The sequence below is a fragment of the Rhinatrema bivittatum genome, chromosome 15 (genome assembly GCF_901001135.1).
Source record: "Rhinatrema bivittatum chromosome 15, aRhiBiv1.1, whole genome shotgun sequence".
NCBI classification, from domain to species: Eukaryota; Metazoa; Chordata; class Amphibia; order Gymnophiona; family Rhinatrematidae; genus Rhinatrema; species Rhinatrema bivittatum.
In genome coordinates this window covers 58,948,713-58,975,411 of record NC_042629.1, presented here as the reverse complement: position 1 = coordinate 58,975,411, position 26,699 = coordinate 58,948,713, and the positions used below count along the sequence as shown (strand labels likewise).

Genomic DNA, 26,699 nt, shown 5'->3' with positions numbered 1-26,699 from the left:
TGACACACAAGATGCTGCAGCCCTAGGCCTGTCCTCAGCAGCTTTGCTTCCAGCACTTAATTCCTATAGATTATGTTGCCTGGCACTAGGATAGGAGCTAAGAAGCTAAAGTGAATTTCCCAGATCAGCAGAGAAGGAGCCCCTGAAAAGAGGTCAAGTTAATTACTGCTCTGTTTTATATGGAAGTGCCTGATCTCACTAGCATAGAACTAAAACTATTGCTTCTTCTTGAAATAGTGCAGTCTGGGAGTAGGCATATTAGTCAGGGTGAAAACTAGATTTGTTTTGTGGGATACAATACCTTTTATGGACTCTGTGATCTTAGAGACTGCATCAGGCAGGTTTAGTACTGGTATAAACACACTGAGCAGACACACCAAACATGATCATCTTAATCAGGTGCAAAAATCTTGTTGTCATTTATGAAATATTTAGTTTGAGCTGGGATTGACGCTAGGTGGATGCAGGGCCCAGGGTGAATCTGCCAGTGTGGGCCCCCATCCAAGAGCGAAGAGCAAGGATGAGGAGTCGTTCCCAGCACCCCCTGAAAGCCCTCTCCAGACCATGACACTGTATCTGAAGTTCAGTGCTGCACCTCGAAAACAGGAAGTGATGTCCTGGAAGATGCTACCACCACGACGGCATGGTGCCCTCCAAAGCACAAAGCGCACTGGTTTCCCTCCCCACATGGACAGCCCTAAGCCTGAGAACAGTATACTTAAGTGCCTTGAAGAAAGTAGAAGAGAAGCTCACACAATTCTGATATCTTCACAGGCTACACACAGAACCGGGTTCCAACAGGAGCTGAGGCCTTTTCCCTTCTACAAGGACTGAGGTTGTGATGTCTGGGTTATAGTGGGAGGAGGGTAGGGCCTAATCTGGTGATCTTCACTATTTTTTAAGCGGTGGCCATTTTGGATCCAATAGGACTGGAGCAAAGGCAGGTTGGAGAGGAGGGTCTCTTTTAATGTCCTTGCTGACCAGGGGAGGGTCCCACTCAACCTCCCATTTGTCATTGCTATCTCCCGTCTCTCTCTCCCTGCTGCTCTTATAGCCTGCCTGAGTGTGTATGTATGGTTGTTTGTGTGTTTGTGTAGTTTACACAGCTGATGCTGAGCTGTACTTGTTTCATTACCCCTCCACCTTCAGCACCCCTCCTTTGTTCCTATCCCCTTCCCCTTTTCAGATTATGTTGCCCTTGGCTTCCTTTTGCCAGCACCTAAGACACTGAAAGTGCATTTGTCTGTGCCTCCTCCCTCTGCTGTATTTCCTGCTCTGGCATCATCAGAAGATGGGCCTTTCTGTTTCCGTGGCTCTCGGGATTTGGCTGCTCCTGCTTCTCCTGCTCCCCTCCAATTCACTGCAGTCCAAGATGAACTGGGGCGGAGCTCTGTGCTGCCACTGTCTGCCTCTCCTTTTCCATTACAGCTCTGCTAGGCCAGGCCTTCTCAGTCCCCCTGCCTTCTATTTTCCTCTGGCTCTGCAGGGAACGGAGAGGCCTTCAACTGTGTATGGAGCATGCACAGGGTGTTTTTCCGCAGTGGCAATGGGCCAATCCTGAACTGGCCTAGGGATCCACAAGTGCCGCCATTAGCCCCTGGGCCTTACCTTGAAGAACACTGGCCTAATTGGAGACAATACCCTGATGACCAAAAACGAGACCCTGTGGTGGCTCGGCTTCGGAGCTGATTGTTCTGCTCCCATTACCTGGGAGCAGAATTGTTGTATGCTATAAAGTTGTTCTGTTCCTGTTGTAAGCTAGTGTGATGTCACAGAAGGGCTACACGCCCATACAATCCTGCTCTTGTGCTGTGGGCCCTTTATGGTCAATGTTCCTAGGGCCCATTGATTCTGGGCACTTCCTATTGGCTCAGATACTGGTTCATGCCTGCTGGGAATTTTTCAATTTGCACGTGGGGCTTCTGAGAGAACGTAAAAAGGACCAAGCTGCCTTTAATCTCTTCTATTCCTTTTTACCAGACAGACATGTACAATAGGTGTACTTAATCTCCAAAACAATTCCTACAACACCTGTTTCAACTCTAGAGCCGTGCTCTGAACCTGAGATCAACCTCTCTTCACTGGAGATTCAGTATCTGATGTAGCTGAATGATTAACAGTGCTGAGCGATCAAGACTGCTCTCCCCTAACATACATGGCACCAAGTGGTGTAGGAGCAGGTTTTGACTGGGCTGGAATTCCAGATGTGGTGGAAAGAGAGCAGGCCAAAAGAAAACAGAATTAGTTAAGCAGCTGTATTGCTCTCAGGGGTGGACTGACAATGATCTGCCACCACCAGCAATAAGGGTCATTGGCCCCTAATCACTCATCTGAGTGCGGTGGGCCCTCGGGTTCTGCCCTATTTCGCAAATGGTCAGTCCACCTCCTGATTGCTCTGGTTTCCAATATCTAATTAGTAAAATAATTTTCTATGTGCAATAATTCCCCACTCTTTATATGGAGCTATTTTGCACTGCAGACAGCACAGAATTTTTTAATTATTGCCACACGATACCATATCCTTTACTGCAAGATCTGCCCTCAGGCTGCCTCAGGAAACAAAGGGCCTTGCATGTAACAAGTCACTAGGACTCAACATCGCTCTCCATTTTCACTGGAGCTGTACATTAAGCAAGGGATGAATTTTCAAAGCATTACGTGGGGTTTGTGCACAAAGTCAGCATACACACACTTCAACTGGCCTCTGAGTGTGGTAAGTGAATTATCAGAAGGAAGGAAGTTCTCTCATTCTGTCGCTGCCACACAGAAAAGTCTGTGCTTTTTAAAAAAGGCATTTTGAGGCAGGGTTTGAAATACGCGCACCATTTACATATTTTATAAATAGACTATGTGTACTTGTCATCAAACACACAGCGTGTGCTTTTACACCTGCTAATTGCATTGCAGATCCTAAATCAGACCTCTTTTGTCTGCAGTTTTTAGGTGGCGGAGGGTGCAGGTGAACTGGTGAAGAACATGGATGAAATGGTAAAGGTCTCGACAAACTGGTGCTCAGAAGGACACACACAAAAGTATTTTTGTAAGTGAGGTCTGCGCAGACATTTATTTATGTATTTTAAAATGTTTCTACACTGTCTCCCTGCACCAATACTTGGAGCACCCCAAGCGATGTACAAAGAATTAAAAATTAATGCAACCTGAAAAACATCAGCCAACTTTATAAAATACCTGCCTACGCGAATGAGCTGAGGCTTAATATGCGCACAAGTTACAATTATTTAACGCAAGTGTAAACTATGAGGATCCCTGGATTTAAAGAAATGTGCGTGTTCTGAAATATATGGGTGTACTTTTTGCAGGCGTAACTGTAGGAGCACCGACTCATGCCTGTGTGTGCTGTTCTGATAACCAAAAAGAAGGAAATCTCCCAAAACACCAATATAGTTAAAAAAAAAAAAAATTGCAAACATTTCTTGACTAAGCACTGGTTATATTGCTTTAATAACGCATCAGTAAGCCTGACAGCGTGCCCTTTGACAAACAGGCCACCCGTACAGCTTCGTCATTTGCGAATCGTGTGGGGGTAAAAAAAAAAAAAAAAATGTAGTCCATTTTTGTTTTGCAGATAAAAAAATATCGATTTTTGGTAGCTCAACAGTGATCTTGGCTCAACAGCGGCCGTTGTTTCACATCCCGGCTTCATCAGGAGCCCCGCAATCACCTAAGCATATAATGAGTGCTTTGTCAAGAAATGTTTGTTGCAAGACAAGATCTTTAACCCTATTGGTGCTCTGGGGATTTCCTTCTTTTTGGTTATTATCAAGGGTGGAGATTCCTGGCTCTTTTTGTATTTGGTTTGCTGTGCTAAGTTCCGCACATTGTTAACCATTACCTTATAAAAAGTGTTAGAAAATCTTTCTATGGTTGAGGTTGTTTGTATTTGACTGCCTAGCTTTGCTGCCATTGCCTTCCAGGGACCGCAGGAGGTTGTGTCCCGTCCCCTGTCCCCCCCCCCCCCCCTTCTGGAGAAGCAGGAAACATGGCAGAGCGAGCAGCAGCAAGAGAGGACTCCAAATGGGCTGCTAGATCATTAACCCCCGCCAGGCAACGAGGCAGCAGAAATGCGCTAAATGGTCAATCTTTATTGAGGGAGATATAAGAACTGTGGCCAGACTGGGCTGTTCTCAGCAGGATCTAATCAAATGAGAGTGGAGAGCAAGGAGAATTTTCCAGATGTTTGTAAAATGAAAAAATACAGGCGAGTGAAGTGCTGCACGGTGATAAAAGGAGACGTTCACCAGGCCAATCTCAGCAATAGAAACATAGTAATGATGGCAGAAAGAGACCAACTGGTCCATCCTGTCTGCCTAGCAAGTTTCCTATGGTTGTTGCGGTCTCCACCGCTTCCCCCCTATCCGCTCTGCACTGCGCTTACCTACAGTGGTGGAAACGCCGCTCCCGCGGCTCTGCCGGCCCTCCAGGGCATCCGCCATTACCAGCTCATCTCCCTGCTGCCACGCGCGCGCGTGAGGACGCGCACTATGGACGCACAGCTGCCGGAAGTCTGGCCCCGCCCGGGCTAACGACGCCACGCCCCAAGCCTGATTTAACCGGCGTTCGGTTACCGTCTCATTGCCTTGCAACGAGGGTCGCTACTGGTTAGTAGTCCTGAGTTGCGCTTCGCTTGTTCCACGTTCCTGACTTGACTTCTGCTAGTTCCTGACTCCGCTTCTGCCTGCCATTGACCTCAGCCTGTTCCTGATTCCGCTTCTGCTCGCCGCCAGCCACCGACTATTGCCCGTGCCTGATTCTACTCCTGCCTGCTGCCAGCCTGACCTGGGTTCGTCTGCGATCCTGCTCACAGTCTGTTCCAGTTCTCAGCACGCTACAGACTCCGTTCCTGCTCATAGCTTGCTCCAGTCCACAGTACGCTATAGACTCTGTATCTGCTCACTATCTGCTCCAGCACACGCCGGACCCAACTAGCCCACGGACTACAGCATTCCTATTGGACTACCTTATCATACTCTCTGCCCAGGCCTTCTACTATAGAGACTCTCACTGTTCTCCTAAGTCCCAAGGTTCTAGGACCCTACGGGCTCCTCCTGGGGGGTTCCTGGTTCCCGGATGAAGACCTCTGCCTGTGGCTCCGCCTCCCGACCTACTCTATCATTGGGGTAGTTCGGCCCAAGGGTTCACTCCTGGTCTGCAGCTTCCCAGACTGCAACAATGGTGGTAACTGCTGCTCCGGGCAGATTACCCCCTTGTGTTAAGGGCAATAATATTTACAATAAAAACCAAGCAACTATCAAATCCACATCAAAATGACTGCTAGCAACCTTTTTACGGGCTGAGCAGCTTTCTTGCTAATTCAGACGGTGCTGTTTGAACGTGCTTTGTTTTTGGACTTGGCCTGCTTTGGATAATTCATTGCTCCAGTATCCGTGGTGGGGGTGTTTGGAGAGCTGGAGATTTACATTGTGTACACACACACTTAGCTAAAAGCTTTACAGAATTTAAACCCTCTTCAGAGGTCTCTGCCCATTTGTTTTGTCTCTGTTTGCCTTGGATTATTGTAGCTCGGCACTCTATAGCAGTGGTAAGTCTTAATGCAGTGACAGTATCGCTTCCACTGAAAATAAAATGCAAAATCCCGCCCAACAGGTTTGAAGGTATAAATCAAGCTTTTAACATGCAAGCCTTATGAATAAGGGGAGTGTTTTAATTAACAGCTCATTCAAAAATCATACTTTCATGATCAAGTCCTTCCGGACCTCGGCACGATTTAGAAAAACTGTGCGTGGCTAGCAGGGGATTTCTTTTCATCCACGTCGGTTAATAGGAATATGCCAGTGGGCAGCAGGGCCAGAAGACAGGCCCGAAAGATGTGTGTGGGTGAATGCACGTCTGTGTAGGTGTACCAGCCAACAAATGTGCATCTGCAGGAAGGCAAGTGTGGTTGCATGTGTGTCGGAGGGTGAGAGTGGGTGTGTGGTATGTGTGTGTGTGTGTGGGTGCGCGCATGGAAAGGCAGTGCTTCTACCAGTGAGCAAGTTTCAGAAACGAGAAGGTACCGGATTGTGGCAGCTCTAAGCGAAGCACCTCCTTACTAAAGCACGTTAATGGTAACGCAGGCGTTTAATGTGCATTAGCATTATGTGACTGCTTTGCGCATGCTAAAAAGGTATTAAGTTTGCGTTAATGCCAACATGCAAGCGTCCCCCATGAATACATATTAATGCATACAATATTTAAATGACCCAATAAAATGGAAAAATCATGCAAAGCCACCCATTTAAATGTAGCATGACCTGCATTACCACGCTCCACCTCTAGAAGTGCAATTAAAACTTTTTCTACTAAAGGCATTTTTCAAATGTTCATCGATGCAGCACTAGAGCATGCTATTCGTAAAGCCTTTGTGGGGTAGATGTAGCCACTGGCTGGCTTGCAAAATTGTAGCAGTGCAAGCTTCCTGCATACACACACTGATGCTTAAGTGCTGGAACCATTTAACAATACAGTGAAGCCATTGCCAGTAGCACTTCACCATGTCCCAGTTTGTTTCTGTGTTTCTAATGGATAATGATTACCCTCTGTTGACCTAGTCGCCAACTCTGTTCTTCCATCCACCTCCTGCCACAAAAAAAGTGATACAAGCATGCCTATCGCTCTTTCAGGGTTTTGAGGAAGTATATCTCTGGCCCTGCGGAAAGTCTCTGAACCACCCTGAAGGTTTGCTCGCCCTTGCACCTGCCGAAGAGGCTGGCATAAGAAAGCACAAGTAAAAACAGTGAGCTAAATTTTGGCTCGCATTTCCTTTACTCATGGGCTGAATAATTGAGTTAAATCCCGATGCAGTGCTAATTCATCGGGGGTTTAAGAAAAGCATGCTAACCCACAAATGTACGCACAGAAATATTGGGGGCGTGTATAAAACATGATATAGGAGCAAAAACACAAAACATGGTTTGTGTACAGGAAACAACTGAAAAGGTACAGTTAATGAAGTAAAGCTAATGAAGTCCTTGTTTTTGGACTTATTAGCACAATGACCACCATTGTATGTAACGATAGACAGTTACACACACAATTCTGAGCCTCTGGCTCAGGACGTCATTGTGTCTCTGGCTTGAGATCCCGGACTCAGGTGGTGCAGTGAGACTGTAGACTTGGAAATCCGGGACAGAGATGGAGTAAAAGTTAAGTTACATTTCTGGAGCTGTGCCAGCGTGATCCCAGACCTGGTTCCCAGGTGCAGTGGTCCATTCTGGACCCAGGAGACCTGAATCAAGGCCCCCCCTCCCCCGCACCTAAGATCTCCAGGTCTAGGACCACGTTGACACAGCACCATAGACTAACAGTAGCCCCAGAGATGAGAGTTAACTTTACTCTATCAGACCCATGGGGGTAGCCTGCACGGAGCGGCAGTTACCACCCTTAACAGATAGCATGGGGGTAACCTGCACAAGTAGCAGTTAATTCCATAAGAAACTTGCTGGGCAGACTGGATGGACCATTTGGTCTTTTTCTGCCGACAATACTATGTTACTAGCGGGCCGATACAGTACAGTGCGCTCCAGTGCGCACTGTTAGCCCGCATTTGGATGTGTGTTTTCGATGCGCTAGCTTTACCCCTTATTCAGTAAGGGGTAATAGTGCATCGAAAACGCGTGTCCAACCCCCCCCAAAACTAACAATGCCCGCAACATGCAAATGCATGTTGATGGCCCTATTAGTTATTCCCGCACAATTCAGTAAGTAAAATGTGCAGCCAATCCGCACATTTTACTTTCAGAAATTAGCGCCTACCCAAAGGTAGGCGCTAATTTCTGCCGGTACCCAATATCATGGCGATATTAAGTAAAAAGTAAAAAATAATTAAAAAAAAAAAAAACAAACCCCATTTAAAATCGGCCCGCACTCGCGGGTTGAAAACCAGACGCTCAATTTTGCCGGCGTCTGGTTTCTGAACCCATGGCTGTCAGCAGGTTTGAGAACCGATGCCTACAAAATTGAGCGTCGGCTGTCAAACTTGCTGACAGCCGCCGCTCCTGTCAAAAAAGAGGCGCTAGGGACGCGCTAATGTCCCTAGCGCCTCTTTTTACCGCGGGCCCTCATTTGAATACTGAATCGCGCGCACAGCAGAGTGGCCTGTGCGCTCACCTGCTCTCCCGCGACTTTTACTGAATCGGCCTGTATGTTAGGAGTTAAATTTCCAGTATTAAGAAAAAGCCCTGAAGGCTTCCCTCAGGTTAACGCACCTGCCTGCATTAGGGAGTAATGGCTAATGCCTTCATTACATGGAATTTACTTATGGGCCGATACAGTACTGTTAACCCTCCATTGGACGCGCATTTTCGACGCGCTAGCATTACCCCCTATTCAAGTAAGGGGCCGAAAATGAGCGTCCAATCCCCCGAAACCTAATAGTGCCCGCAACATGCAAATGCATGTTGATGGTCCTATTAAGTATTCCCGCGCGTTTCAGAAAACAAAATGTGCAGCCAAGCCACACATTTTGCTTTCAGAAATTAGCGCCTACTGCTCTTCTGTGCACCCTCCGACTTAACATCATGATGATATTGTCAGAGGTCCCGAAGGGTAAAAAAAAAGAAATTTGAAGTCGGCCCGCGGCTGTCAGGTCGAAAACCGGATGCTCAATTTTGCCGGCATCCGGTTTCCGAGCCCATGGCTGTCAGTGGGCTCGAGAACCGGCGCCGGCAAAATTGAGCGTCGGCTGTCAAACCCGCTGACAGCCGCCGCTCCGGTCCAAAAGGAGGTGCTAGGGACGTGCTACTGTCCCTAGCACCTCCTTTTGCCCGTTTTTACTGCCGGGCCTCATTTAAATACAGAATTGCGCGCACAGAAGAGCGGGCATTCGCCCGCTCTCCCGTGTTTTTGCTGTATCAGCCCGTTAGGGAATTACTAATTTGTGCACCAAAATCCTTAACAAATCAGGAGTAAACATGTGAGCTCTTTACATTGGCCGTCAGTCTGCTCTCTCTAGGAAAGATGGGCAGGGTCTGTACACATTGTTAATGGGTCCGTTGCCCGCTGCTAAAGTGAGAATTGGTCTTTTCTCTCGATTGTCATTTGCTTTGCACTTTTTAAGATTCTGTCCACTATCAGGTGAGTTTCCTGCAGCAGCTCAAGGGTGGGTCCTGAGGCAGGAATGAGAAAACTTTGAAGCAGGCTGGCAAACAATTTAATCTTTTATATTGCATTATGAAACTAGTTCTCTACCCTTACTTGCTGACTGATTTATGTTGTTTATATTGGGTGAGGAAAAGAGATCTCAAGTAGCATAGGGAGATCTCAGGAATAGGGGGAGGACGGGAGGACTAGGAAGGGAGGGGAGGGGAGAAGATAAAAGAATCTGGGATGGGGGATGGAGAGGGAGGGAGGAGGAGGATCATCAAAAGAAGACAGAATCTGGGATCAGAGAGGGGGAGGGGGAGGGAAGTGCGGTTTCCAGGATCTAAAGATCAAGGGAAGAGCATACAAAGGGCAGGGTAGAGAAGGGAAAAGATGTCCCTGTCCCTGCATCCCCATCCCCTCTCTACCCGCCCTTCTGACCTGGCTCGCGCACACACACGCACACACTCAAACACTGCCCTCTCCTCTATCTGACCCCTCTCAGTCCCTCCCCCCCCGCCCTCCTTCCTTCCTCTCCACTCCCAATGATCCCCTTTCATCCCTCAGCTCCTCCCTCTGTCACTGAACTGGGCCGGCAGGAGGGGGAGAGCCGTGACAGTGCAGCTGGCCGTGTCATCCTCTTCTGCCACCTGGGGCCCAACTCCTGCTTTTAACTGTGTAGCCCTACAGCGCCCTCTGTGGGGCAATGTGGCACTGGGACCCCAGACGGCAGAGGAAGACGAGGTCTGAGATACCACCACTGCTCTCCTCTTCCTGCCGGCTTCAATCAACGGCAGTGGTAGGTGTCAGCAGGGGGAACAGGGATTGGGGAGGACGGCGGGAGGAATTAAGGTCTTCAGCCCTCAGGGAGTGGTGGTTTTGGCCCCACATTGGTGGGGTGGGGATAGGGGGCAGAGTCATTGCCAGCAACTAGAGGCATCGCTAAGTACAGGATTTGGGGGGGGGGAGCCCACCCTGAGATTTTGATAAACTCACTCATAAGCTCCTGCCCCACCCCTGAGACCAGGCCTGCAAAAACACTGAACACGAGTGTAACTGAGATCCTCCTGTTCTTACAATGGGCACCAACCATGCAGGCAAACAAACTGCACTGGAAGAGCCATGGGGATGCACCATACTGGTTGATTCTTACAGGATTAGTGATAGGTATGGTGTGACAAATTTCTTATCAAGGAGCCCTCCCCAGGTCTTTTCCCATCTGCTTTATCTGCTCCAGCCTCCCTGGCTCCCCTCCCCTCCTGTTTGGTACACAGAAGGGGAGGAGAAATGACAGGACGGGAGGGGCTGGATTAGGGAGCTGTTCTGCCCTGTGCTCCAGCCTCACTCCCTCCTCTCCTGTTCCCTGCAGGTGGCCTGAGTGAGAGGAGGGGCTGGAGCAGGAAGCAAAGTGCTGTACTCTGCCCAGTGAGGTTCATGGCATTTGGGAGACAGCAAATCTTCAGCAGGCCTGCCTTCCCCAGGACCAGGTAGTGGTAAATGCAGGCCTTGCTCCTTCTTTGGGAAAGCAGGGCACCCTGCCTCCTGGATAATGGGAGGCAGAAGTGGAGGGTGCAAGGATGCCGTGGTGGAGGAACCTCAAGCTCAGCCCATCCGGAAAGACAAGAAACCCAGCAATCTCCTTCCTGCTCCCCTTTCCCCATCCCCCAAGAAAGGGAAAATCAATATATATATTTGAGCTCTGACCGATGTGCAAGACGTAGTATATAAACGTGTACTGTAGACATCAACTCTAATTGTGTTCTTCGGCTCTTCCAGTACACTTTTCCGAACAAACATCTCGCCCGTTCTCACCAACGTGCCGCGCATGCGCAGAAGAGAGCAGCTATGACCGACGTGCCGTGCATGCACAGAAGACGTAGTATATAAACGTGTATTGTAGACATCAACTCTAAATTGTCTTCTTCGGCTCTTCCATTACACTTTTCCGAACAAACATCTCGCCCGTTCTCACCGACGTGCTGCGCATGCGCAAACGAGAGAGCTCTGACCGATGTGCCGCGAATGCACAGAAGATGTAGTATATAAATGTGTACTGTAAACATCAACTCTAATTGTCTTCTTCGGCTCTTCCATTACACTTTTCCGAACAAACATCTCGCCCGTTCTCACCGACGTGCTGCGCATGCGCAAACGAGAGAGCTCTGACCAATGTGCTGCGAATGCACAGAAGACGTAGTATATAAATGTGTACTGTAAACATCAACTCTAATTGTCTTCTTCGGCTCTTCCATTACACTTTTCCGAACAAACATCTCGCCCTTTCTAACTGGCTCAACGGCTTGTTTTAAAATAAAATGTATTAGGCAGAAAACTAACAATAAATGATTCCTTTTTGTTGGCATGTGGTGATTTCCCTAGGCTCAGTGGTGGGCATGTGTACATGCGCTCTGGGTCCGAGTGCAGGTGTACAGGGTGGGTCCAGACTGGGCACACTTGTGAGAGAAGAAGATAGGGGGTAGCTGTGGTGAGACACTTGTGCAGAACCTAAGATCTAACAAAGCTGGCTTTCCACAGACCAATGCCAGGATGCCTTCTGGCCTTTGTGGTCCTGTCCCGTTAAAAGCAGCCGGCGTGGGGGACCCACCTCAGAGTAAAGGGCACGGAGGTACAGGCAGGCTCCAGATAGCTTTATTTGCAAATAGCACCGAACCCGCGGGGGCCGAGTCTGCTGGGGGAGATCCCCGGGTGCTCTTCCGGCAGGGCACGCCTGCTCCAGCTCGGCACTAAGGCTGCGAAAAGCCTCTCTTAGACAAGAATACTTCTCCGGATTGTAAAGTTTAGCAGCGAGTTCAGTTTTACCTTGGAGAGCTGCGCGGTGCTGATAACAGAAGGACTTTATCTATAGCAGCAATGACTTCCAGAGGATAGGAAGAAACCCACCAGAGCTGCCCCGGGGGAGAGAGGCATTCTCCAGAAAGGGAATGCCCGGACAGGCCGGGGAAGGGGATTAAAGAAAAAAAAAAAAAGTTTGCTTTCTCTTCTAAGAGAAGTTATTTGCACAGCTGGAGCCGGGCTCTGGAGGGGAGGGTAGACCTGACCGTGCCATCCTAAGGCAGAAAATGGGAGGGGGAGGCTAAGAGTCTGCCGAGTCCTGGCACCACCCCCCCCCCCCCTGCAGCCCCAAGCTAGCCCGGCACGGCCCGGAGAGCTCCTTACCTGCCCCCAGGCTGCAGACCTTAGGGCTGATGTGCAAGCAGCTGGAAGCCGGAGAGGGCAGGCGCGCATCCTCGGACGGGCGAGTCTCGCTGTGGACAAGGCATGTGCTCCTGCAGGGCTTCTTAAACGAGGAGGCTTCCGTCCGCCCCCCGGGGCCGGAGCCTTGGCTCACGGCTGCCCCCTGCAGGGACTGTGGGTTAAGGCTCCGGCTCTGCTGCTGCTGCTTCTAGCACAGCCCCTGACTGCTTTTCCTGAACTGCTTGTTGCCGTAATCCTCGATCCCGCCGTGGCCAGGGCAGGGAGAGCGCAAGCTTTCTTTTCTTTGGCTCAGGGCTTCTTGAATTTTTTTTTTTTTTTTTTTTAAAGCGGTACACGGGGAGGGGCGAAGTCGACGTGCAACTTTTAGCAGCGGACTTTAACCTGCACTGTCCAAGCCGCTGTGCAAATTCCCGGCTGCCCGCACAGCCTCGCCCGCGGAAATGTGCGGGTGACGTTCTGCTCGAATTTTCAAACAAGAGCCGGAGCGCATCTCCCCCCCCACCCCCCGGCGCGCGTAAACAGCATGCGCGACTCCGGGGTCAGGCGCGCAGAGCGCCCCCTACGCGGCTAAACCGGACCGGTTCCAAGCAGGCGCCAGCTTCCGCCGCCCCGCCTGCCCGTGGTCGGACTCAGGGGAGCAGGAGGGCTGGAGACAGAAGGCGCGGAGATCCCCTCTTGGCCTGGCGGAGCACCCCCAGATCTCGTAGGGAATTCGCCCTTCCAAAATTAAAGGGGGGGGGGTATCTGAAAATTGGCCCCTCCCGGTGGTTTGGTGGATCAGCGTGGGATGTTTAACAGATAAGGGGGTCAGCCCAGACAAGGTAGGGCTAATGCCGAGCTGGAGCAGGAGGGGGAGGGAGTGAATGGGAACAACCCCTGGGGAATCCCTGCTCCGTTGCAATTCTGGTAGTTTTATTGTTAGGGTCATTTAGCCAGAGTTCCCAGCTTTCTATGATTTTGCTGACCTCCGGTTTCCCTTGTTATCATTCACCTGAATCGTTTCTTCTCTAGCAACAAGTTCAGCCTTTGAGCCCCCAGTCCCATGTGCTTCCTCCCCAGATGGCCTGCCCAGGCCGCCCTGGTGACCCCCGCCAGCCTGAGAGGGCACCATCACCTCGGGCAGAGTCAGATAACTAAGATTCAGTGCCATAAAGTATGGGAGGCATTTCAGAAGCAGGTAAAGTCCTGGCTTTTTGGGGGGTTTTTTCCCACCAGGGCTCTAGCAGGCAGGATCTGTGTTACTGTCATATGTTTGCTGTAATTCCTGTGCGTGCTGTGTCTTTGTGTTGTGGTGTGGTGCGCCCTTAATTTTCTGCGTTGCCTTGGGCAACCAACTGGTTCAGTCAGGAAGAGGGTTTAGAAGTAACTTGGAATACATATTTAGCACTTGTGGGGGACAGGGAGTAAGTAAGTATTTCTAAATAAACGAACTCAGGAAAACAGAGAATCCAAGAAAGCCTGGGAGAAGCAGGGAGGATCCCCCCAGACGTGAGGGAGGAGAGTCTGCCATTGGGCGGGCCCTGCCGCGGGAGCGGTGCAGGTGGGCCCCGAGGTCCTTATCTTGCCTCGTTTCTCCCTCACAAGAGTACCCGGCTGGTCCCGAGAGACAGGGGATCCAGGCCGGGGTTGCTATGCCTGCACCAGGGAGCCGGTCCAAGCTCAGCCATCTCACAGAGCACCTCAGGCAGGCTTTTCTCCTTTCTACAACCGCATCCTCTTGATCAGGTGCTAACATCTTTTTATCTTCTGGTGAAATAAATGTAGCCTGAGGAGCAGATAAATAAATGCCTGAAATTAAGTAGATGAAGGGGAGGAAAAAAAAAACGGTTTTCAAGTTGAACATTGTTCACTCTGTGCGTTTTCCCATGAGTAGCAGTGGGTTTCACATTGAATGAGGTCGGATCATGACAATCTGTTAGCGCTGCAGATCTGCATTTAAATAGTACTCTAAGGCACCTACCTCCGCTCATCAAAACAGATGGAGTATTTCAAGATGTTCCAATGATGATTGCTTTAATTGCTACTGATGTCTAAACACAGTTTTCAGTGTCTTCTCAGTGAAAAGCAACGTTCCCCCTTTTCACTGCATGTCTCAGAGAAAGTCATAAGCAGCAAGTCATCCCCTGACGAGGTCCATGTTTCGCTTGCGGCTGCATCGGGAGGGACGACACAACCTTTTGAATTTCTAGCGCGCAAACAAAATAAAAATAGCCAGAGGACAGACAAATAAGGCTACTCACAGTGCCAGCATCAAATAGCAAGGGTTCAAGAATCTACCTTCACAATTCGGCTTAGAAAAGAGAGGCTTCATACATACACCACACATCAGCTGGTCATGTAACTTATAGCTAAGGATTAACAAGCATGCCAAAGGAATCAGCCAATCATTAACATTTCTTATGAACCACTTTGCATACGTTGCTGAAAACCAATGATAGCGACCTGATTCTCGGGCCTATAAACTTTTACGAGGAGATTCCACTCCTGACTTGTGTTAAGGTGGTTTCATCTTGGCATCAAAAAGGTTTAGAGAGACCCTTCCTGTCTGCTTGGGAAGCTGACTTCATATTAGAGAAACATCCCTATTTACCCTCCTGTTTTACATTCTCTGCAAGATCTATAAATCCCTCTCAAAGCCTCCGAGGCAACCCATCGTTTCAGGTTATAGGGTCTCCTTTCAAAATTTTTAGACATTTGCAGCCTTTTGTCACTCTAAGTCCGAGATTCTTTCGAAAAATACAAAGACATGGGGGCTTTCCATGAAATTAGTAAGTAGCACATTCAAAACAAATCTGATAAATTTCTTATTCACTCAACGCATAATTAAGCTCTGGAATTCATTGCCAGAAGATGTGGTAAAGGCAGCTAGCATAGCTGGTTTTAAAAAAAGGTCTGAACAAGTTGTTGGAGGAGAGGAACATAAACTGTTATTAACCAGGTAGGCTTGGGAAAAGCCACTATCTACTTATGCCCGGGCGTTAGCAGCATGGGATCTATCTACTGTTGGGATCCTATCAGGTACTTGTGACTTGGATTGGCCACTGTTGGAAACAGGATACTGCGCTGGATCTAACCCAGTATGTCAAGTTCTTATGAGACTTCAAATGGGTCCTCTATATCAATCGTAACTTACTGTTTATCCCGCAACCTCACTTTGCTTTTTGCCGAGGTAAAAATCTCAGGCACCTTTTAGTGTCTTCTGAATTATGCATAAGGACACCAGCTGAGTCAGCTGTATTGGGACATCATCCCTGTGGTCAGTGCAATGCGTGCCCATTGTCTTGTTCTTGGTCTGATTGTATACATCCAGCCAATGGCAAAGAATATAACTGGCAAGAAAGGGCCAGATTATTCATGTGATCTCTTAGCCCTGCCTTTTATTGTACGTTGGTAAAAGGGCTTGCAAGCTTTGGATGGATAAGGGTCATAATATTTCGTAATTAAGATTTTTTGCGATAGAAGTAGTTAATCGCCATATTCTTGGGGGTGATTCTTCTCATTTCTAGTGCCGCAGGAACAATGTTGGATTGAGGAGCTACAATCACTATTTCCCAGTGGTTTAAGCTGGGAGATTGAACAGTCCTGCATTTTTATGAGTTTTCCCATTTACATTCCATATTTCTCTTATCTGTTTGGTTGTCTGAGGTCATGTGACTTTCATTCATACATAACATTACTTCCCTAGTCTTTTTCTATTGTTCTTGATGGTCATGTGACTTCATTCATGAAGATCGGGTTCCCCCCTATAGGGTCATTCTTTGATTGGTTCCTTTAGCAAGGCAATGTCAATGATTGGCTGTTTCCTTTCCTTTTTAATCTTTAGCTACAAGTTTCATTACAAGCTGATGTGTGGTTTATGAAGCCTTTCTTTTCTAAACCAGAATTGTGAAGGTAGGTTTTGAAGCTACCTTCACAATTTGATATTTGGTGCTGGTATTTGATATTAGCGCTGTGGATAGCCTTATTTGTTCTGTCCTCTGAGTATCTTTAGTTTGTTTGTGTTCTAAAAATTAAAAAAGGACCTTTGTTGATTGTGATGGACGTCCTGATTCAACCCCAAGTGAAACACGGACCATGTCGGAGAACTTACTATTTATGATCATTGTTAATTTCTCTGAGACTTCCATTCAAGTGGTCTTTAAACGAGTCACCGCTGTGGATATTTACATTTTCCAAGGATAGACTTAGAAATTTGGCTGTCACACACCTTTTCTTTGCATTAAAGGAGGAGTTGCCCATCTGACAGAGAGATTTGTGTGATCTTGAAAGCTCATGTGCTATTTTCGTCAGTCCTTTAAAAGGTATTCTCTATCTCCTACTCACAGCCGAGAAGAGTTAATCTGAGGGACCCCTAATACAAATAAACTCAGTCCTACTGCCTGGTCAATGTACACAGCAAAAAAAAGTCAGATGGGTGGATTATGTGACTTGCCAAGTGCTGAATGGGGTACCCAAACTGTTGGCTGTCTTCCATTAGACTGTAAGCTCTTTGGGGCAGGGATTCATTGTATGTAATTTATTGTAAGATACCATAAAAATGCTAAAAGAACAATAAACACTTTTGCAATTCTGTACTCTAAACACTACATCATTCTATACCAGACTGTGCTACACTGCACGTCGCAGCACTAGGTTGTACCACACCATTCTGCACTGCACCAACTGTACTACATTGCACACCTTGCACCAGGTTCCACTGCCAAACACTGCACCCCACCCCACCCCACCACAACACATTACACATTCTGCATCAGGCTCTGTTGCACAACACTGCACTGTATCCCACTGTGTCACAGTACACACCCTGCATCAGGCTCTACTGCACAACACTGCACTGCATCCTATTGCTTCACAATACACCCCACATCAGGCTCTACAACACAATACTGTACTACATTCTGCTGCATCACAATATACACTATGTATCAGGCTGTACCGCACAACACTGCATTGCATCTCACTGCATCACAATATGCACCCTGTATCAGGCACTGCTGCACAACACTGCATTGCACCTCATTGCATCACAATGCACAATCTGTACCAGACTCAACTGCACTCACCCTCCTGCTTCACATTTCACAGTGTGCATCAGGCTGTACTGCACGATACTGCATTGTATCCTGTTGCATCACAATACACATCCTGCACCAGGTTCTACTGCTCAAAACTGCACTGCATCTCACTGCTTCACAATATGCACCCTGTATCAAGCTCTACTGCACAACATTGCACTGCATCCCACTGCTTCACAATACAGATCCTGCATCAGGCTCTATTGCACAATACTGTATTGCATCCTGTTGCATCACAATCCAAACCCTGCATCAGGCTGTACTGCACAAAACTACACTGAATCCTGCTTCATCATAATACTACACAATCTGAATCAGGCTCAGCTGCACAACACTGCACTGCGCCCCATTACATTGTAATGCACAACCTGTAACAGCCTCAACTGCACCCCATCCCACTGCATCACATCACACAGTCTGCATCAGGCTGTTCTGCACAACATTACACTGCATCTCACTGCTTTACAATTTGCACCCTGTGTCAGGCTCTGCTCCACAATACTGCACTGCATCCCATTGCATGGTAATACACAACCTGGATCAGGCTCTGCTGCATAACACTGCACTCCATTACATTACAATGCACAATCTCTAACAGCCTCAACTGCACAGCACCCCACTGCATCACATCACACACCGTGCATCAGGCTTCACTGCATCTCACTGCTTCACAATACACGTTCTGCATCAAGCTCTACTGCACAAGACTGCACTGCATCCTGCTGCATCACAATAGGCACCCATACCAGGCACTACTCGTTGTACTGCATCTCATCGCATCACACTCCACATTCTGCAATAGACCACACTGCATCCTAGGTAAGAACTACCTGGTTCTTGAGTAAAAAGAAAACAGTGGCATGACATCAATTCCATGAGCCTGAAAAAGAGGAGGAAAGGGGGGAGCATGTGTAGCCTGGGGAGCTTAAATTAATAAAGCCTTTCTTTCTGATGAAATCATTCCTGCAGGCCCCCTGATAACAACCCACAACCTGCTGTGAACAGTACACAGTACTGTATTTATTTGAAATATTTGCATCCCACACTATATACAACTGTGAATGGTATCATATTAACATTCATATGGAAAAAAAATAAGGACAAATTCACAAAGAAAACATAGGCCAATTCCATCCTGGCCCCAACACTACACACCACTGCACAGCATTACACAACACTGAACCATACTGCACTGCATCACAATACAGGAGGAGTAGCCTAATGGTTAGAGCAATGGGCTACAAACCAGGAGATCAGGGTTTAAGTCCTGCTGTTGCTCCTTGTGATCTTGGGCAAGTCACTTTACCTACCATTGCCTCAGGTACAAACTTAGGGCTGGATTTTCTATCTTCACGCACCTCTCTGAATCACGCAGGGTATAACTGTATATTGCCCCAAAGCTTTCCCCTTCATGTGACTGTAACTAGAGACCTGGACAAAATACATCCAAAACTGGATGGCTGCTGCCCTCTACTGGTCACATCTGGAAATGCTGAAATCTCTACAAAACTCCCCAGAAGACAGAACTCGTCACCACCTCAAGTGCACTGTGACATTATGGCTCACTCTGCAGTGAATTCTATCATCTTGGGAGAAATAACCCCAAAGTTTTCCTTCTCCTGAGGGTATAGAGCAATATTAATAGAGAGCTACCTCAAGGATTTAGCTCTTATAATAAAATAAAAATAGAACGGTGATAAAGCTAATATAGCCCAAAACAATGAACTAATGACTCTAAAGAAATCCTGCAAGGTATCTTTAAATTCTGATTCTACCACTGACTATATATGATCTGGAGGAGTCATTTTCTCTCCATGTGCCTCAGTCAGTGACTCTTCTTGTGACCCTGGGCAAGTCACTTTACCTCCCTGTCCTTCAGTCACTGACTCTCTGTGTGACCCTGGGGGAGTCACTTTATCCCCCTCTGCTTCAGTCACTGACTGTGTGACCCTGGAGGTGTCACTTTATTCCCCTGTACCTCAGACACTGACTCTGTGTGACCCCAGAGGACTCACTTTATCCCCCTGTGCCTCAATCATTGACTTTCTGTGTGATCCTGGATGAATCAATTTCTCTCCTTGTGCCTCAGACACTGACTGTGTGTGAACCTGGGGGAGTCACTTTCTCCTCCATGTGTCTCAGTTACTGACTCTCTGTGTGACCTGGGGAAGTCACTTTATCTCCCTGTGTCTCAGTCACTGACTCTCTGTGTGACCCTGGAGGAGTCACTTTCTCTCCCTGTGCCTCAGTCACTGACTCTCTGTGTGACCCTGGAGAAGTCACTTTCTCTCCCTGTGCCTCAGTCACTGACTCTCTGTGTCACTCTGGGGGAGTCACTATCTCCCTGTGCCTCAGTCACTAACTCTCTATGTGACCCTGGGGGAGTCACTTTATCCCCCTGTGCCTCGGTTGCTGACTCTCTGTGTCACTCTGGGGGAGTCACTATCTCCCTGTGCCTCAGTCACTGACTCTTGTGTGACCCTGGGGGAGTCACTTTATCCCCCTGTGCCTCACTCACTGACTCTCTGTGTGACCCTGGAGGAGTCACTTTCTCTCCCTGTGCCTCAGTCACTGACTCTCTGTGTGACCCTGGGGGAGTCACTTTATCTCCCTGTGCCTCAGTCACTGACTCTTCTTGTTTCCCTGGAGGAGTCGTTTTGTAAACCACATCCTTGCGGAGTAAAGACAGCTGTTGTGGCCGAGGTGGATGTTAAAATAATGTAGTCATGTGACCAGGACAGCAAGCTCTCAGATGTTGCCCACAGGGGTGCTGTCCAGTGCCTTACTCTCTATCGGATCTCCCACTGAGCCCACCTGGCAATTTCTCCCAAGTTGGGGAGGGGACATTTACGTTAAGTAAATAAATAATTCCTTTTATTAAAATTAAACAATAGTTCTCAGTGTAAATAAACTATCTCCTTGTTTTGCTTATACTGTTTCTATACGTTTTCTTTCTTTACCTTTAGAAAAAAAACAACACTCTCAGATTAACATAAACTTTCTTAGGAAACAACTGAAAGCAAGCACTTTAATTGTTAAAATAACGTTTATTTCTTTTATAATGCTTTATTCTAAGCATTGAGTCTTTGTGCTTTGGTTTTGTCTTTCAGAGGATCCAATGAGTATCAGTGCTGCAGCTATGGGGGCTGGTAAGTATCATTTTATTCCTTGTTCTTGTGTCTGTCTCCATGGTGTGTCTGTGTTCTCTTTTCTCGTTCCTTCTCCTCTTTTACCCTCTGTTGTCTTTCTCCCTTTCTGTTTGCCTTTGCCTCTCTCTTTTCTTCCTGTTTGTTGTGGTAGGTGCAAGTTCCTCTTCTCAGCCTGGGTTTTGTAACGTTGTGCCCACCGGGTAGTTCCGGGACAGGCTGCCACTGCCATTGGATGATGCTGAGGAGCGCCGAAAGTAGTTCTCGGGTCCGTCTTCTTCTTCTCCCTACTAACCTAGGCTTAAACAAAATGACAAGAAAATCTAACACCCCTCACCGGTATTCCCCTAACAAAAGGGATCTCCGACGGCTAGGTGATACTGTGCAACTAACAAAACAATGATAATTAAGATTCCAGCCTTGCTCACTTTCATTTGTAACTTGAGGGTATGAGGCTGCTTTGTACACAGATAAATGATTCCTAGTTACTTTCTAATTTTTGTTTTTGGCACTGACCGAGGTTGACTTGTCTTTGACGGAGGTTGTTCCTAAAGGGATGAATCAGGTAATGGACTCTGTCACTTTCTTTCCCATTCCGGTTAGTTCTTCTTTACAAGCTAACAATGAATTGTCGGCTGCATCTAGAGGCAGTGACAGCCTACTCTTCTCTCTGCTTCCTCCTCTTTTACTCTTCTCTCTGCTTCCCCCTCTTTTCACCCGCTGCGAGTGAGGCTTCTTCCAGGTATACGCTTTCTTCACCTGGGGGACTTCTGCGCTACTGCGGAGTGCAGACCCCGCGCAGAATTTCCATTTTATGCGCAGAAATTCCAGTGTTTGCACGGAATTTGGAACAGGCCCCAGCGAAGATGGAGCAGACCCTACCATGCCGCGGCAAAGAAGAAGAAGAAGGCCAGGTTCTTGTAGCCTGGATTGGCTTCTGGCTCAGCTACTTCAGGCCCCATCACGTCTCCTTTCTTTCGAGCCACCCTGACTCCGGACTCGGGTAACTTTTATTTTTATTTATTTTGGGGTACCCTATTTACATCTTTACCTCCCTGTGCTCAGTCACTGGCTCTCTGTGTGACCCTGGGGGAGTCACTTTATCTCCCTGTGTCTTACTCACTGACTCTCTGTGTCCCTAGATTTGACTCCCTATGCCTCAATTTACTCAAAAATAACTGGACAAAGCAAATCCACCTTATCCCTTCCCCTGACACTTCTTCGAGTGCTTTTTGCATCCTGGACTCCAGAATTACAATGCTGGGTAATCCAGCTGGGAGGTGGTTGTATATTTGTCTCCCAAAAATTATTTCCGCTTTCCATCAATTATTATGAACGGCTTTTGTTTGGATGCCATGCACCTTATGAATCTGAATTCTACTGTTATATAAGTCATCGCTTTTTATTAGCAGCAGAGGGCAGCCTTCCCCTCACTCAGGTGGTTTTTTTCCCCTTTTGTGTCTATGGGGAAAATGCTTATTACATCTGGCCCCCAAACAAGCAGTGGCAGAAGGAACGGCTGGGAGTCCATGGGCTACCCTTTGTATGTTTTCAGTATTTTTGTCTGTGCAGGGGGCGGAAATTAATCAGATATAGGTGCAGGAACCTGAGAGATCTCCCAGATTGTGCTCACTCTCTTCAGTCTCTGCATCTCTGAGGCTCTGGCAACTTTCATAGGAGACACAAACTGTGTCTTGAGGCTTTTGGGCCCACCAGGCTCCCTCACCCACTGAAGAAGTCAGTAAATGACCCCCCCAAATCCTTTATTTTAGTAATGTGATTCTGACTCTCCCTTGCTTTCAATTTGCAGGCCAGTAGTCTCACAGCCTTATTGCCCCATTCAAAGGAGGCCTGATTAATCTAATTAAGTTGGTGAGCAATGAGATCTGCATCCAAAACCCGCAATTCCTTTCTATGGGATTGAATTTGGCAGCACGTAGAGGGCATGAATGTATAGTTTATGAGAGTGTTCATGCGCAGAGATTTTAGCTAAGGCGGACCATACTCTCACTTTCTCTTTATTCTTGAAGGATGCCTGGAGAGTCAAACAGCTTCTCAAAACAGCCTTCAAGCACTTCTGCACGACTATTTTTATTTATTTATTTATTTCAGATTTTTATATACCGGCATTCGAGACAGCAGTCACATCGTGCTGGTTCACATAAAACAGGGGTGCATAGTAAACATAACTATAACAATGGTGTTGAAAAGGCAGTTACATATAACAGGGTAGGAGACATACCCTGTACATCATTAATTTGAAGATATTCTGCAATAGCACCTTGCAATCTATGGCAGAACGATTCATCCTGGAGTAAAGAATCATTAAGCCTCCAGATCCGTCGCCTCCTATCTAAATTAGTAATTACAAGAACCATCCAGACTGGGGCATGGTTGGACCAAGTTATGGACCCAATATCAGTGTCCACCTCCTGATTTTAAACCGACCTATCTACCCATAAGTGATCTATTTGAGAGTAAGCATTGTGCGCTTTAGAGAAAAAGGTATAGTCCCTCTGTTTAAGATGACAGTGCCTCCAAATGTCCATCATTCCCCATTTATGCATTAGCTGTTGAAGCCTATGCCTGTGAACCCTGGGAATTTTCCCCCCACAAGAAGAATTATCCACTCAGTGAAGCATAGTTAGATTGAAGTCACCTCCAATAATCAATTTGCCTTCCACTCACTTATCCAGGATTTCGGTCAATTGCACAAAAAAAGGGCCTTGCTCAAAATTAGGTGCAAAAATGTTTATTAAGGTGATAATCTAAGCCCCCCCCCCCCCATTTCTATGTGGACAATAAGAAATCGACCCAAGGGATCTGCATAATATTTCCTAAAGTGACATATAACCTGAGAATAAAGCAAAAGCATTGGCAAGTTAAATGAAAGACATTGATAAGACAGGCTAAGAGAGAATTTGAAAAGAAGTTGGCCATAGAGGCAAAAACTCACAATAAATTGTTTTTTAAATATATCCAAAGCAGAAAGCCTGCGAGGCAGTTGGTTGGACTGTTGGATGATCGAGGGGTTAAAGGGGTACTTAGAGAAGATAAGGCCATCACGGAAAGATTAAACAATTTTTTTGCTTCAGTGTTTACTGAAGAGAATGTTGGAGAGATACCCATTCCGGAGACGGTTTTCAAGAGTGGCAATTCAGATGAACTGAACTAAATCATGATGAACCTGGAAGATGTGTGTAGGCCTGATTGACAAAGTGAAGAGTAGTAAATCACCTGGACCAGAAGGTATACACCTCAGGGTTCTGAAAGAACTAAAACAAGAAATTTCAGACCTATTTCAATTAATCTGTAATCTATCATTAAAATCATCCAATGTACCTGAAGATAGGAAGATGGCCAATATAAGCCCGATATTTAAAAGGGGATCCAGGAGTGATCCAGGAAACTATGGACCAGTGAGCCTGACTTCAGTGCCAGGAAAAATTGTGGAAACTGTTATAAAGAATACAATTACAAAACATTTAGGACACAAAACATGGGACACAGCCATCATAGATTTACCCAAGGGAAGTCTTACCTCACAAATCTCCTACATTTTTTTGAAGGGGTTAATAAACATGTAGATAAAGGTAAACTGGTAGATGTGATGTATTTGGATTTTCAGAAGGTGTTCAACAAAGCCCCGCATGAGAGGCTTCTATGAAAACTAAAAAGTCATGGGATAGGAGGCGATGGCCTTTCGTGGATTGCAAGATGGTTAAAAGACAGGAAACAGAGAGTAGGATTAATGGTCAGTTTTCACAGTGGAAAAAGGTAAACAGTGGAGTGCCTCAGGGATCTGTACTTGGACTGGTGATTTTTAATATATTTATAAATGATCTGGAAAGGGGTACGACGAGTGTGGTGATTACATTTTGCAGATGACATAAAATTATGCAGAGTAGTTAAATCTCAAGCAGATTGTGATAAATTGCAGGAGGACCTTGCGAGACTGGAAAATTGGGCATCCAAATGGCAGATGAAATTTAAAGTGGACAAGTCCAAAGAGATGCATATAGGGAAAAATAACCCATGCTATAGTTACACAATGTTAGGTTCTATCTTAGGAGTTACCACCCAAGAAAGAGATCTAGGCGTCATAGTGAATAATAAATTGAAATCGTCGGTGCAGTGTGCTGCGGCAGTCAAGAAAGCAAACAGAATGTTGGGAATTATTAGAAAGGGAATGGTGAATAAAATGGAAAATGTCATAATGCCTCTGTATCGCTCCATGGTGAGACCGCACCTTGAATACTGTGTACAATTCTGGTCGCCGCATCTCAAAAAAGATATAGTTGTGATGGAGAAGGTACAGAGAAGGGCAACCAAAATGATAAAGGGGATGAACAGATCTCCTATGAGGAAAGACTAAAGAGGTTAGGACTTTTCAGCTTGGAGAAGAGACGGCTGAGGGGGGATATAATAGAGGTCTTTAAGATCATGAGAGTTCTAGAACGGGTAGATGTGAATCTGTTATTTACTCTTTCGGATAATAGAAAGACTAGGGGGCACTCCATGAAGTTAGCATGTGGCACATTTAAAACTAATCGGAGAAAGTTCTTTTTCACTCAACGCACAATTAAACTCTGGAATTTGTTGCCAGAGGATATGGTTCGTGCAGTTAGTATAACTGTGTTTAAAAAAGGATTGGATAAGTTCTTGGAGGAGAAGTCCATTACCTGCTATTAAGTTCACTTAGAGAATAGCCACTGCCATTAGCAATGGTTACATGGAATAGACTTAGTTTTTGGGTACTTGCCAGGTTCTTATGGCCTGGATTGGCCTCTGTTGGAAACAGGATGCTGGGCTTGATGGACCCTTGGTCTGACCCAGTATGGCATGTTCTTATGTTCTTATGAAACTCTGCCGGCTGATTCAACCCTCAAATCCCTCCTGCATCTAATCCCTGCCTTCAAGCAGCTCCTCCTCTAAGCATTCCCCTGGCCAGGGTCTGTGGAAACGCTTTCTTTTTGGCCCCGGGCAGCATCCTTTTCTTTGGATGGGAACAGTGGTGGGGGAGGAGAGAGGCGCAGTGGTAGTTTCCGCCAGCCTGTGCACTCACTGGCTCCTTCGCCCAGCGGTGATCTGTGGGCTCAGCACCTGCCAGAAGGGGAAGGGAGGGTCCCACTGATTCCGCTACTAAAGCTGTTACTGCTGATACCTGAAGAGCACTGCCATTTCACGCACTTGTGACACCCCCCCCCCCCCCAGTAAAGAAAAATGCATAGCGACTTCAGAGGTCGCATCCAAAGAACAGAAGCATGGACAGTCAGGATCCACCTGAAACTACAAACAGCTGAGAATCTGTGAAAGTGGCAGAGTCTGACCTTCATGTCAGAATAAAAGCAGTGTCTGACGTTCATTTCACAGGCACTTGACCACTGGCCTAGCACACAAGGCGGTGATTCAGGGCAAAGGATGCTGGGAGTGATGGACAACATGCAACAACCAAAGTTTAGCTTGTATTTTATATTATTTATTATATCTATATTATTTCCATAAGGATGTTTACAATTGTATGCCGCTTGGGCCCTATTGTATGATAATTCACTATGGGCTTTTGTTTGGGAGAGCAATCAATGTATTTGATTATGAATTATGTATGTATAGGATGTATTTGACTGAACCTTTCTATTAACTGCTGTTTGATGTTCATTGATTGATATATTGTTTGATTTTTGTGTCTTGGGCATCTATTTCTTTCTTTATTTTACTGTAACCTGCCTTGGCCAGTCTTGGAAGGATGACGTCAATAAAGCACTGCATGTTTTGAATTGCTGTCATCTGCATGCAATGTAATTTATTTGTTTATTCCAACTAAAACAGTGATGCTGTTCTCGGTGGATCACAAAAAAAACAATAACATAAAACAATCTAAAATAAACCTAAAGACATTGAAAAGCCACTGGACCAAATACAACAGATGTAAAACAATTTTGAAACACTGCACAAAAAAAAACTCAAAACAACCAAATGAACCTCTGAAGAGCAGCACACAGTATTGGCCCATTAAACTCCAATTAGCTGAAGCAAACACTTGCATAAATAGGTGGATTTTTACCCTTCTCCTAAAGAATTAGTGAATCAGGCTCCTCCCTGATAGCTAACAGGAGGGCACTCCATGTTGACAGACTCGTCACAGAAAAATCATGATTGCATG

The 26,699-nt window shown here is 46.7% G+C and overlaps 1 protein-coding gene and 1 long non-coding RNA gene across 2 annotated transcripts in view; one reads left to right on the top strand and one right to left on the bottom strand.

Moving 5' to 3' along the window:
• LOC115076454 (alkaline phosphatase-like) overlaps positions 1–12,431 on the bottom strand; it is a 105,759-nt gene extending 93,328 nt beyond the window's left edge. The window contains exon 1 of the mRNA XM_029577945.1: positions 12,277–12,431. The gene's annotated coding sequence lies outside the window, so the exon portion shown is untranslated. The remainder of the gene's footprint in view (positions 1–12,276) is intronic.
• LOC115076456 overlaps positions 1–26,282 on the top strand; it is a 317,358-nt gene extending 291,076 nt beyond the window's left edge. Inside the window, exons 3-5 of the long non-coding RNA XR_003852769.1 lie at positions 2,937–3,040; positions 20,501–20,539; positions 25,910–26,282. This is a non-coding gene — a long non-coding RNA (uncharacterized LOC115076456). The remainder of the gene's footprint in view (positions 1–2,936; positions 3,041–20,500; positions 20,540–25,909) is intronic.
• Positions 26,283–26,699: the final 417 nt, after the last annotated feature.